This window comes from Euprymna scolopes, chromosome 8 (assembly GCF_053919585.1).
Source record: "Euprymna scolopes isolate OS-2025 chromosome 8, ASM5391958v1, whole genome shotgun sequence".
NCBI classification, from domain to species: Eukaryota; Metazoa; Mollusca; class Cephalopoda; order Sepiida; family Sepiolidae; genus Euprymna; species Euprymna scolopes.
In genome coordinates, this window is record NC_136489.1 from 73334380 (window position 1) to 73347714 (window position 13335).

Genomic DNA, 13335 nt, shown 5'->3' on the forward strand with positions numbered 1-13335 from the left:
TAAACCAGAAAGGGCATTTACATAGCATTTTACAACTAATACACTATAAGGGACCTTTTCAGGGCATTTTACAATCAATCAACCAGAAGGAACCTTTCCAGGGCATTTTACAACTAATCAACCAGAAGCGACCTTTTTATGGCATTACACAATCAGTCAACCAGAAGGGACATTTCCAATGCATTTTAAAATTAATAAACTAGAAGGGGCATTTCCAGGGCATTTTATAATTAAATCAGAAGGGATCTTTCCAAGGCATTTTACAACTAATCAACGAGAAAGGGAGCTTGCCAGGCAATTTACAATCAGTCAACCAAAAGGGACATTTCCAGGATATTTTACAATCAATCAACCAGAAGATATCTTTCTAGGATATTTTATAAGTAATTAACAAGAAGGGGCCTTTCCATGGCATGTTACAACTAATTAACAATAAGGGACCTTTCCAGGGTATTTTACAATCAATGAACCAGATGTGATATTTCCAGGATATTTTACAAGTAATCAACCAGAAGTGACCTTTCCACACCATTTTACAACTAATCAAGCAGAAGGAACCTTTCTATGGCATTTTTCAATCAGTCAACCAGAAAGGGCATTTTCATCCAGGGCATTTTATAATTTAATCAGAAGGGACATTTCCAGGGCATTTTATTAATTATTAACTAGAATGGACCTTTCCATGACATTTTACAACTAATCAACAAGAAAGGCTCTTTCTCTGACATTTGAGAATCAATCCAGCGGAAGGAACATTTCCAGGGCATTTTATAATTAAATAAGAAAGGATTTTTCAAGGACATTTTTGTAATGTTAAAGGTTTGTTGCATTAAATACAGTAGTATGAAAACAACTCATATTTATAAGCTTTGCTTTAAAAGCGACACCAACTTTTTTGAAATACTTCAATAATTTGGGTGGTCATGATCATAACGGCCGTAGCGACAAGCGTTTTGGAATATTCCACTTTCTTTTAAAGGGGTGCTCAGGATGATAACGGGCGTAGCGGCAAGCGTATTAAAATAATAGATGTTATATGTTAAGAATTTCACACACGCACACAGACATACCCACGCAAATGAATATGCTTTTTATTAGTTTTGATTATTTTATCCCCTACCTGTTCATTTCTAATGTAAAATCAGTGTTATATTTTTACACCTTTATTTGTATAATACTACCTTTTCTTGTCTTCTTATAGAAAACATGTGACTTCGAAATGCCTAGGCATTTAAAAAAATTTTTGCATACTCTCGTCGTTATCGATCTGATAATAAAGTTTTATATAATTTTCTACTTATCCTTTTACTATGTATATATATATATATATATATATATATATATATATATATATAGTGTTATAATGGAATAATTCCAGAGGAAATCCGGGTATGAGAGCTCAATGTGGTAAACAGAGCAATAACATAAAAATATAACACGGAAATTACATAATTGTCGATACAATAATTTATTTCAACCTTATGGTATTTTCAAGCATCTAAACTAGACAATTACATTTTTGATACGGAAAGAAAGAAAAGAAAGAAAAAATTGGGCCTCGACCGTCAAAATCCACTTAATACATTTTATAGAGAGGGTGGGAGGGATTTTTTAAAAGAAAACAACAACAACAAAAGAAAAAAATATTGTGATACTTATAAACGGCAGCTCGATGTAACCACAGATGCACACACACAGACACACACACGCAACACACATACACACACCCACACACACATACACACACACACGCCCCTAAATATGCACGTTCTTACACGTAAATGCCTTGACACGCGTTTACTAACCTAGGAAGAAGAGGGAGAAATATACGGATATAGAGAGAAAGAAATAGAATAAACAGCGCGTAATGGAAAAAAAGAAAAAAAAAGAGACAGTGACCAACCGCTGCCTGTCATAAGGTTTCATTAGTCTAGAATCTCTGAGAAAGATAAGGGAAAGAAAATGGAGATTATACTCGGGTCCTATAGTTAATTGAGTCATGGAAAGTAAGTCTATTAAAAGATAAATAAAAAAATAAAAAAAAATTATATACAAAGTTTTAAAACTATCTGTATGTTATTATGTTAGAAATAAATATTATCTTATAATACATTTACATATTGTATTTGTAATATATTACTATGAATTCAAAAAATTGAGTCTTATGTAGTTAATATTTTATTAAGTTAAGTTTTTTCTTTCTTTCTTTCAGTATCAAAAATGTAATTGTCTAGTTTAGATGCTTGAAAATACCATAAGGTTGAAATAAATTATTGCCTCGACAATTATGTAATTTCTGTGTTATATTTTTATGTTATTTTATATATAAATATATATGTATATATATATATATATATATATATATATATATATATATATATATATATATATGCGCACGCGTGTGTATGATGGCAGCCTGGTTACCTTCTAACATGGCGTTAAAAGTCTTTTTCGCCATTTTTTTTTTGCCATTTTAAAAATTATCAACTTAGTATATGATCCTGTCATTTATCTAATATTTCACTTTTTTCCATTCTATTTTGTTTTTAAATCCGTCTCTATTTGTAATTGATTTTTGAAAATATCTGAAGAATATACCAATAAGCAAAATATGATATTTTTCGTTATTGCCGGTTGTATAAAAAATAAAGTAAGGAAAATAGACCATGAATGTGAGCTGACTTTATCGTTTGGTCGATTGAATGTAAATAACCATCTATCTATTTTATCCGTCTAATTATATCTTTCTTTCAAACTATATCTTTCTTTTTTATATAAAAACTAAAACTTTCTATAGAACTAAATAAATATAATAAATAAAAATGCATATTACACGGCACAGAAAGTAAACTACATATGTCAAGGTAGATAATTTTCCAAATATAACCCAATTATCACCTACTGATTACATTAGTATAACCTACAAATTTGCACGAAATTTGTTTGCATGAACAATAATAGTCACTCTCCAGACCACATCTAACAAAAACAAACTGTCACATAATAGTCAAGCTTATAACTAATTTAATACCGTCACAAGTTTATAACTAATTTAATACTATCATAAGTTTATAACTAATTTAATACTATCATAAGTTTATAACTAATTTAATACTATTATAAGTTTATAACTAATTAAATACTGTCACAGATTAATCCATCTACTCGTCAAGAGAAAAGTTGTCAATCGCGCCGACAAATTTGGAAAAGCTATTAAAATTCATAATTTCTTATACTTTTATATCTTATATTCCAAGATTAGGTAAGTAGAAATACTAAACCTAACACAAGTCATTTTTACTATTTCTCGAATTAATGCCTTGAATCAGTATCAAATGATATACACACCCGTTTAACGCCGTGCACTCAGCTTGATCAAGATGGTCTGCATTTAATGAGATTAAGATTTTGATCACACTCGAGTATTACACATGCCGAGCTATCATGAGCGTTTAAACTGGTAACAGAAAAAAACACCTGAATCTACAAAGACTTTGCCAACTGAGATACATGAATATAATCTAAAGAATTTTGACGAATTTTCTAAGAACATATACAGACATTAAAAACAGTAATAAATATATTAATCTATAAGGTAAATTATAAAAAAAATAAATACACCACTTCTTACGTGAACAACTAGTTACAAACAACATTTTAAACACATTGAATATTTTTCTTGATTGAATATAAAATATGAATGCCGGAAAGGCAGCCAGTTTCACCGTTATAATTTCGTTTGCGGAATTTGAATAAATAATGGAAGCTATAATATGTATCTAAGATAACGTGCAATATTTTATCTTTAATCTATAATAACCAGTTTGATGAAACGCTGGTATCCTTACATAGATCATTATATTTGATTTTGTAGAACGTACGATAGAGCACTATAATTTTTAAAACTGATTTGTAATAAATCGTAAACTGACACGTATATATATATATATATATATATATATATATATACACATATATATGTGTGTGTGTATGTGTGTGTTTGTGTGTGTATACTCTATGTATTGATCACCTGTGATATGTGCTATATGTACGAGTTAAGGGTGACTTTATGACTAGATTCGAATTTCACAATCAACAGTAATTATCACTTTCTACATTGATAATTGCATACACATGTGCCTATAATCATGAAAATTGACTGGGGATATTGTATATATTGTATTATATAATTATATATATTATATAAGTTATGATATGGCTGTAAAAAACGAAAATATATTGCAAAACGCAACTGAATATGAATTGCAACTCAATTAAAAAAATAATTTTTAATTGTTTCCGGGATTTCCTCACGATTACTAATGCCTAACGATATTTCAGAGGTATACATCTTTGTTAAGTGTTTTTGATTTTTTTTCTGTGTTATGGTCGTATATTCTGCCAATGATCGCAACAATTATTTTCAGGATAACAGAAATTTAAGAATTAAATCTTTTACAATTTATAATTTCAATCAAATCGAAATAACATACATTTTTCATTCATTTATATCCATTATACTCTATTATCCCTGTATTTAGATTAATTTTTACATTTAGTTTTGAACTATGCAAGCATATAAACAAATCTAAATTAGGCACCGCCAAAAATGGAATATGCAAAAATATTATAATATAAGTACCTGGATTTCGAATAATTCCACTTATTCATATAGGCAACCAGTTACTTCGCGTCGATCTAGAGTCTAGATCGACAATGTTTACGTTTGTAGTTGATAAAAAGCAAACTATGGAAGACCAAACAGGTCAAAAAAAAATTATTTTTCAGTGACGAAAATTTCAATGTATTATTAACGCTGAGGCTGGTCAGTACCAGATGGGTGACCATTTGTATGAGTTTGGTTTTTAATGTGTATGTGTGTGGGGCCAGGCTCCCCAAAATGGGAGGGGGCAATTTAAAGCAGAATAAAAAAAAATATTTCAGCGTATTTGGTCCACCGTAGTCGAAAGGCGGCAAACGTTTTCAACGGGATCGAAAAAATGATGCTATTGTTAACACAAAGGGCACAATATTTATGGAATGCTATTGTTAACACAAAGGGCACAATATTTATCGATGCTATTGTTAACACAAAGGGCACAATATTTATCGATGCTATTGTTAACACAAAGGGCACAATATTTATCGAATTTTCTTTTTTTGTATCGATTCTTCAAAGCATGCCCTGTTTAATAATGGTCATGCATTATTCAGCTCGCTAAAAAATGTTTATTTATTTATCAAAGATTTTCAAATGGCTTTTTTCGTATAAACATTACTTTTTTTTTCTTAACTTAAATTAATTATTTTACTTAACATATTCACCGAATTTCACACTTCAAAACTCAAAAGCGGGATAATTAAACGCAATCGAAGTTCTGATATTCAGACGTCAAAATAAGGTATGCAAACGATTTTTTTAATCTATAATTCTGTCCCTTACAACAACACAATATGTTGTGTTCAGTTTCAGATGATTATTTTGAGCATATTTGTACCCCCTCAAAACAAAGGGGGGTTTTGTAAGCAAAAAAAATATATATATAAATATCGTTTATGAAAAATAAGTACACTGTTATAAAGTCCATTCTTCTCTAAATAATCGCTGAAAATTTCGTATTAATATGATAATTATTTGATTTTTTGTAGATTTTTAAAAAGACGGTCCGTCAAAAAGTACTTACCTGCCCCCCCCTCCCCAGTTTTTGGCGGTGCCTAATCTAAATTAATACATATTACATACACATTATTTTTATTACAAAAATGAGTTGCAATGATTGATATTTCGTTCTTCGTGATAGATAAAACGCACTTCCCGTATATCTACATTATACATTGGGGATACCTGGGTCTTATCAACCTGTCCAAGGAATTTCTTGATTAACCAGATAGCGTAATATCACATCATGGTTTTTTAAACGAAAAAGAAAAGTCACCTCCGCGAGAGGTTGCTGTATATGTTGAGCGTCTAAAGAATTTTATGCTTGCTAACTTTCTGGCAGAGGTTAGGAAGATACGAAGTTCAAATTCCAGGTTATTTTTGTACAGGGATTTAAAATTGACGTAAACCCTCGAAACTTCAGTGTGTTAAGGCATATGAGATGACTGATCAGTTTTTATGATTTCACGTTCATGTAGAAACCTACAGTAGGAATTGGAATGCACCTTACTAAAGCCAAAATTTCACATCAGCGGAATTTCAAAAATGCAATCTGGACGTCGGGACACTTTAGAAGAAGGGTATGCAATAGAATTCTCTTTAAACATTCGAAAAATTCTACAGAAACGTATAAAATTATTTTACATGATCTTACATGAATTGAGCATCAGTTTTTGAGAGGCACAAGAGATTCAACTAAAGTCAGGAGTCTGTACGGTATGATAAAAAGTGTGGGAGGAATAAAGAAGGCAGACCACCAGTATTGACTGGTCAAATAAAGACTTTCATGAATTAGGACCGTCATGTGTCTATGGACATTGTGCACAGTTTACTGACCGTGTGGGAACTGTACATAAATTATTCGCAAAGAACAGAAGATGCGGAGGATTCGCACTAAGTTTTGCCCAAAGTTACTCAGATAAGACCAGAAAGACGTTGTCATGACATCAGGGAGATGGTCAAGTTGATAAATTCAGATCCCGCAGTTCTTGATTCTCTGATGGCCTACTATTTTGAGAGCATGGGCATATCTACATGAACTGGGTTCCCACTTAACAGTCAGTCAACAAGGAATATTATGTTAAGATTTTAATGGAGGTCAGGGAGAGTTTCCCTCGGAAGAAGCCAACAATCCTCAAGTCGGGTCAGTGGCATTTCCACCAGACAATGCACCAGTCCACAACTCCATCCTTGTCACAGACTACTTTATAGCCATATATTGCTGCCAGTGACTTTTAGTTATTCCTTAGGCTAAAGGAAAACTATAGACACTGTCGTTATGAGACAATTGAAACGCAATAAGCTGTGACGATTGTCATTGACTTGCTCACACAAGAGAACTTCCATGGAGCGTTATAGAAGTTGCTGGAACGGTAAAAATGTGCATTGTAAGCGGAGAAGATTACTTTGAAGGGGTCTAGAGGTTCACATGTATACAATCAATAAAATTTCATGAAAGATTTGTGGAATCTTGTTTAATGTACCGCGTATGTGTTAGCTGCGATACATTGTCATTAGTTTATGAGTAGTTCGATGAAAATTCTTCAGTTGAACCGTTAGATTGGAAGCAAGTTTTCCAGACATATGAATTTTGAAACATCAATCTCTCTTCAAGCAGGTGATGCTCTGACTAGATGAAAAAATCCCCGTGAGAGTTAAAAGATTAGTCTTATAATATAGTTCTCGAAAAGGATAAATATACAGACCGATATATTATGCGTTACACAAACAAGAAAAGGAGAAGAACATAAAACTAATTTATAAGCGATTGTTCGTGCACTACTATTCGCGTATTAAATAAACGTGTACATAATTTGCTTTAATACACTGTGATTTGTATTGTATTTGGAATGAGGACAAACTTATTCAACCTGTATTATCTACGAGGGATACACTAGTTATTCTTAGCCTTTTCTGTTGTATTACTCCTGCAGAAATAAAACGATTCGAATCTCCTTCGGGATATTTTATAGTTTATTCTTTTGGATCATTTTACTTCCAGCAGCTAGTTTGTATACATTAGATATCAAACCGTTGTATCGTTCGGACTTTAACCGCAAATTTCGAGGTTTCTCCAGCTTGTGACTAGTTAATGTAAACTGGAAAATGTGATTACTTATTCCGACTAGAATGATCCTTTCTGGACAGAATAAATGTAGTCTTGAACACTAAAAGTCTAACCAATTCGTGTTCATTCTACTACAAATTTTGTTGGGCAACTAATCGGATTTTATCAGCAATAATTAAATGGAGATACGGTTGGTAACACATAGTCTGAATTTCAGTGAAAATAAAAAAGAGACATTACTTAAGATATTTATTACGCAACCAGGTCCTATAGAAGCTACGTATTTTATTAGGGAGTGATCATTGCTGATAAATCATGGGAAAGAATATTCCAATTAGCTTGGTTGTTTGTCTAACCAGCATATCCACCTTTATTGAGTCATTTAATGCTGTATATAAAATTTTAATCTTTAGATGAGTTCGGTGTTATGTTCCAGTGGGTATATTCAGATAATGTGCAGCTATGGTTTGTTATTTGATTGCTCTTTTTAGGAAGTTTAGAATGTTTTATGGCCTTTTTGTAAGAGTTCTTTTTAGTTAGTGGTCTTGCAGAAATGTTGACGAATTTGTGTGATGTCATAGCAGCCAGGTAAAAGTGCTTCACCGTATAAAGTTCGTGGCATAGTATATATTTGGGAGGTTTACCACTTTTTAGTATGTAGAAATGAGTTTATTATGTGTGTCCTATCCGAATGCGTGATATACTACTCTTTTTACGCGATTTTATGGGATTTAATAGCTTGTTTTAAGTACAGGCGCAATTTGAAAGAGTGTGGTTTTGGTAATTTTTCTAGTTTCCTTGACATTTTTTTGTAACACAATTGTTGTCTGAAGGCTTGCAGTTCGTATATGAGACCTTTGTGTCGCTTATCTGGAGTTTTAGGAAATTTTTGGTCGCAATGTCAACATTTTCATTTCCACGGAAACCATTGTGACTAGGAATCCACCAGAAGAAGAATGTTTTTTGTATGATAGATTGGCTCCTTTGTATCAGTTTGTTAGTAAGAGATTTCTTATTTTTTAATTTTTTTATGATTCTAGTACTGACAATGAGTCTACAAATATTATGACTTTCTTGGAGTTTTGGTTGGTGATAACATCTGGAGGCAAGTTTATGATTGTAATTTCTACACTATAGATTGAGGAGTTACTTGTTAGCATTTCCCGCCTAATAATGTTTTCTGAAATAACGGCACACCCCACTTTGCTTTGATCTTTGGAACACTCTTTTTTTTACATGGTGGTCACCACTTATCAAGGCCCGGAAGCCACTCAGGGATAAGGGTTATTGCAAGTACAGTACGTTAGTGTGGAGATTTGATGAAGTGTTTATTAAAGGGGGCGGTTCATTAGGAATTTGTTAACGTTGGACTTGAAGACATCAAAGTTGTAGTCAAGTGGGAAGCAGGCAGACGAAATAGAGTTCTACAGGCTTGCAGTTCTAAGAAAGAAGCTTTGTTCATGGAGTCCACGTTTTGATTTAGGCACAGATATAGAGTGGGGGACATTTTTCACAGTGAATTAGCTAGACGGGTGTTTTTCGTGAAAGATTGGCGAGGGGGACGAGAGATTGGAGTTCAGACGAGCACCTGCCATGGAAATAACGATTAAACAAGGATAGGCTCGCAATGTTTCTTCTGTGGGAGAGAGGTTGCAGGGTAGAGAAAATGGCATTCCCCACTAAGCCACGAAGTCTATTTTGTACTCTGTCAAGGCAGAATAGGCTGTTTTTAGCAGCTCCTGCTCAGATATGGCAGCAGTATTCAATCCTTGGACGTGCTTGGCTTTTATATAGATAGAGAATTGCATCAGTAGTGAGATATCTTCTGGAGCGGTAGAAGGATCCCACCATTTTTCCAGCGACCTTGGCAACAGACTTGATGTACGTGTTATATTTCAGATCAGGAATAAAGGTCAAACCCAGAAGCTTGTCAAAACACGGGGCCTCTCCCAGACAAGAGCCATCCATCCCAATTGATGCCAGATGGGGATCAGAGCGTTGATGATGTAAGGATAGGAGTTTGGTTTTAGATGCATTAAAGGTAACCAGCCACGTCTTCCCCCACTGAACCACGCGCTCGAGATCAGAGGAGAGAGAACAAGAGAGAACTTTGTCATTTACAGCCTTTGATGTGTTCCCGTAGATGGTCGTGTCATCAGCATAGATGTCAACGAATGATTTAAGTATGTGTTTAGGGAGGTCATTGATGTAGATGAGAAAGAGAGTTGGGCCCAGGACTGAACCCTGAGGGACTCCAGCATTAATACTGCAGGCCTCCGATTTTTGTCCATCGACCACTACTCTTATGAGCCTATCGGAGAGAAATGATTTAATGATCGAGAAAACATTTCCAGTTATACCGTAGCTGGAAATCTTGTTAAGTAGACCCTTATGCCATACCTTGTCGAAGGCCTTTGATATGTCAAGAGCAATTGCCCTAGAAAGGAAGCCTTTGTCAAGAGATTCATTAATCCTCTGGGATATAACCGTCAGCACATATGAGGTAGATCGTGCAGAGCGTAAACCATATTGTGTGTCACTAAGAATGTTATTCCTGCTGAGGTGGTTTACTATCTCTCTATTTAATATGGATTCCAGCAACTTACTCATAGCACACAGGAGACTTATTGGTCTGTACTGAGATGGGGATGACTTATCACCTTAGTTCTTAAATACAGGGCAAACTGATGAGGTCTTCCAGCGAGTCGGAAAGCACGTCTCCTTAAGGCAACGCTTAAACAGTTTCGTAATTATGGGAGCAAGTTCTGGTTGAAGCCTTTTTAACACTATAATTGGGATGCCGTCAGGGCCAGTTGCTTTACTGGAGTCAAGGTTCTTGATTAGCTTGGCGACCTACTGCACGGATATTTGTATGTTACCTAGCGTGTTCTGTGTTATAGGAGGAAATATGGGGAGTTGATGGCCTTCGTCGCATAAATTTGGGTAAGAATCCAGAATATTGTTCAGTTTTCTCTATAGTCTGACGGGTGAGTATTGGATTGTCAGGTCTAGTATGACTTTAGGTTGATTTAAAAGCCAGGGTGAGAGTTTTGTGAATTTTTTTTCTTGTGGATGGTGGTTTGTCTGCAAGTCGTGATATTTTTTCTTACATGTAAAGACAAAATGGGTAAATTGCATTTTCTATTTTTTTGTAAATAGATGTATGGAGTTTGGTTTGAAAGTGCATTGATAGGCAGAACTTTTTGGGGATTGATTTGAGTTTTAGATAATATTGTAAGCCTAATTGTTCACGTCTGAATTTTAGGAGAGATTATAGGCTTCAGCATATAAGCTTTCAGTCGGGGAGAATTTGAATGCCCCTAAAGCAAGTCTTGTTCCCGTGTGATGGATTGGGTTCTGAGTTTTAAGGTAACTTTCTCAGTTTTTTTTTTTTTTTTTTTTTTTTTTACAAAGGCATCAATGAGGTTAAACCATGTATAAAAATTCCATAGGGTAGATTGGCTTTTATTAGGGTTCAATGTTATTTTAGGAGTGATGAGCAGTCTGATCTCCACTCAGTATATGCTATAGCACTTAATACTTGAAAGCTTTTGAAACATTTTTGTTTTCAATATTTTAAGTTAGAGTTGAAAGAGTGTATTGTTTGTCAATTTTATCCCTGAAATATATGTTGGTTAACTATTTCGATTTTTGTTCCTTTTAGAGTGAGAGTATTGTCATTGTGCATCTTCAAAAAAATGACAAAAATGTACTACTAATACTACTACTAGTACTACAACTACTAATACCATAGTAGGAAAACAATATGTAACAATAATACGAATAGTAATAATAAACGAAACGTAACAATACAATAAATAAACCTATTAAAACGTGCTGAGTAAAAAAAGTAAACAAATTACACATGGAAGACAAATAGATATCGCTCCAAGAAGAAATAGATTATTATCAGAATACAAAATGCCGCGGAATATATTTCACTATACCAGCTTTTCAGATTGTGAAACTTAAAGATACTTAATAGAAGTAGAATTTGCAAGAATGCTTATTGGACCACGCAAGGTGAGAACTACTGTATGAGGACTTGTAGCAGTTTATAAAAATGTACATCTATAAGACTAAGTTACGTCATCTGAGAAAGTGATTCGTAGAGCAAGTTCCTTGAATGAGCAGGGTAAAAACACCTTGTATGGTTTATCTCTTCTCTTTTCCACGCAGCCTGTCGTTATATAATTTGTTCTTATTTTAATATTAAATTCTAGACTAAGCTAAACCGTCTGTTTCTTCATGTGAAAATATCATAACAGAAAGTAGGTTCCACTTCTGCTACACGCTTTCTATTTTTGTTTATGCATCTATAACCAAGCAAAACTTTCATGAATAAATTCTACTTCTGTAACCTTCAAATATGGGGTGCAACGTATAATGGAACTACTTCCTAGAGCGTTATAATATAACCTTCTACATTTCTAGCCGGACCGTATTTTGACATTTTGACAGAAATAAATTCTGGAAAATTCCACTCATTATGTTCAATACATTCGTAGTATTTAACTCATTGATGTGTCAATTTCATCCATCCTTCTTCTCAAATCGATACCCATAAGTCGACTAATGGTAATGTATTATTTAAGCAATTTACGCAATCAAATATAAAACTTTTAGATAGAAACACGAAACAGTACTTCCAAAACAAAAGAATTGTTTGGTTTCCTCAACAGTGGAAAAAAATAAAAGATACGTATAATACCATTCAGATTTTGTATAAAATATTCAGAAAACTGTGAGCACTATGAAAAACTACTTGTTGCCAATAAAACTATCCATATAGTGTTATACGATTGAATCTATAGTCGACAGTAGAACAATAATTAACAAACAAATTAAAATAAAAAGCATCACTTCTTGATGATATTGATTGATACAATAATGATAGTAATAGTGATGGAAATCACACAACTACTATACTAGTACATAGTTCACTTCTACTACTACTATTACTACTACTAATACTACTACTACTACTACTAATAATAATAATAAATTGTGGATCAATAATTCTTATTCGTCAATCATTTACGATAAAAGCGAAGGAAAAGAATACCCTCAAGAATAATCGATGGAATTCTCCAAGTTTAGTGATGTTTGTTTTTGTTAGTTCTCTTTTACTTAACGCTGCAAATCAGATAAAACTAATGAAATTGCGATAAAGTAAATAAGATTTCGCCTTTGTTTGTTTTGACCAAGATTCGATCTTGTAGTAAACCACTTACTTTCTTACTTCTATGCCGACCAATTCTAGCCAAGCTGATATATATATATATATATATATATATATATATATATATATATATATATATATATATATATATATATATATATATATATGACTGAGTGTGTGCCAGTATGTAGGTGCGTTTCTCAACAAAATGGCATTTCACAAATATTACTGTTGCGAAAATATTTGTACAAAAATATGTTTGTATGAAAAACATAACAAAAGATTTAAAAAACACACAAACACACACACACACACACACATATATATATATATATATATATATATATATATATATACCTGTATAATATTTGTTTGTTCAGATATCCGTATATCATTTTCTTTATTAGTTAAAACTTTCTAAAAGTG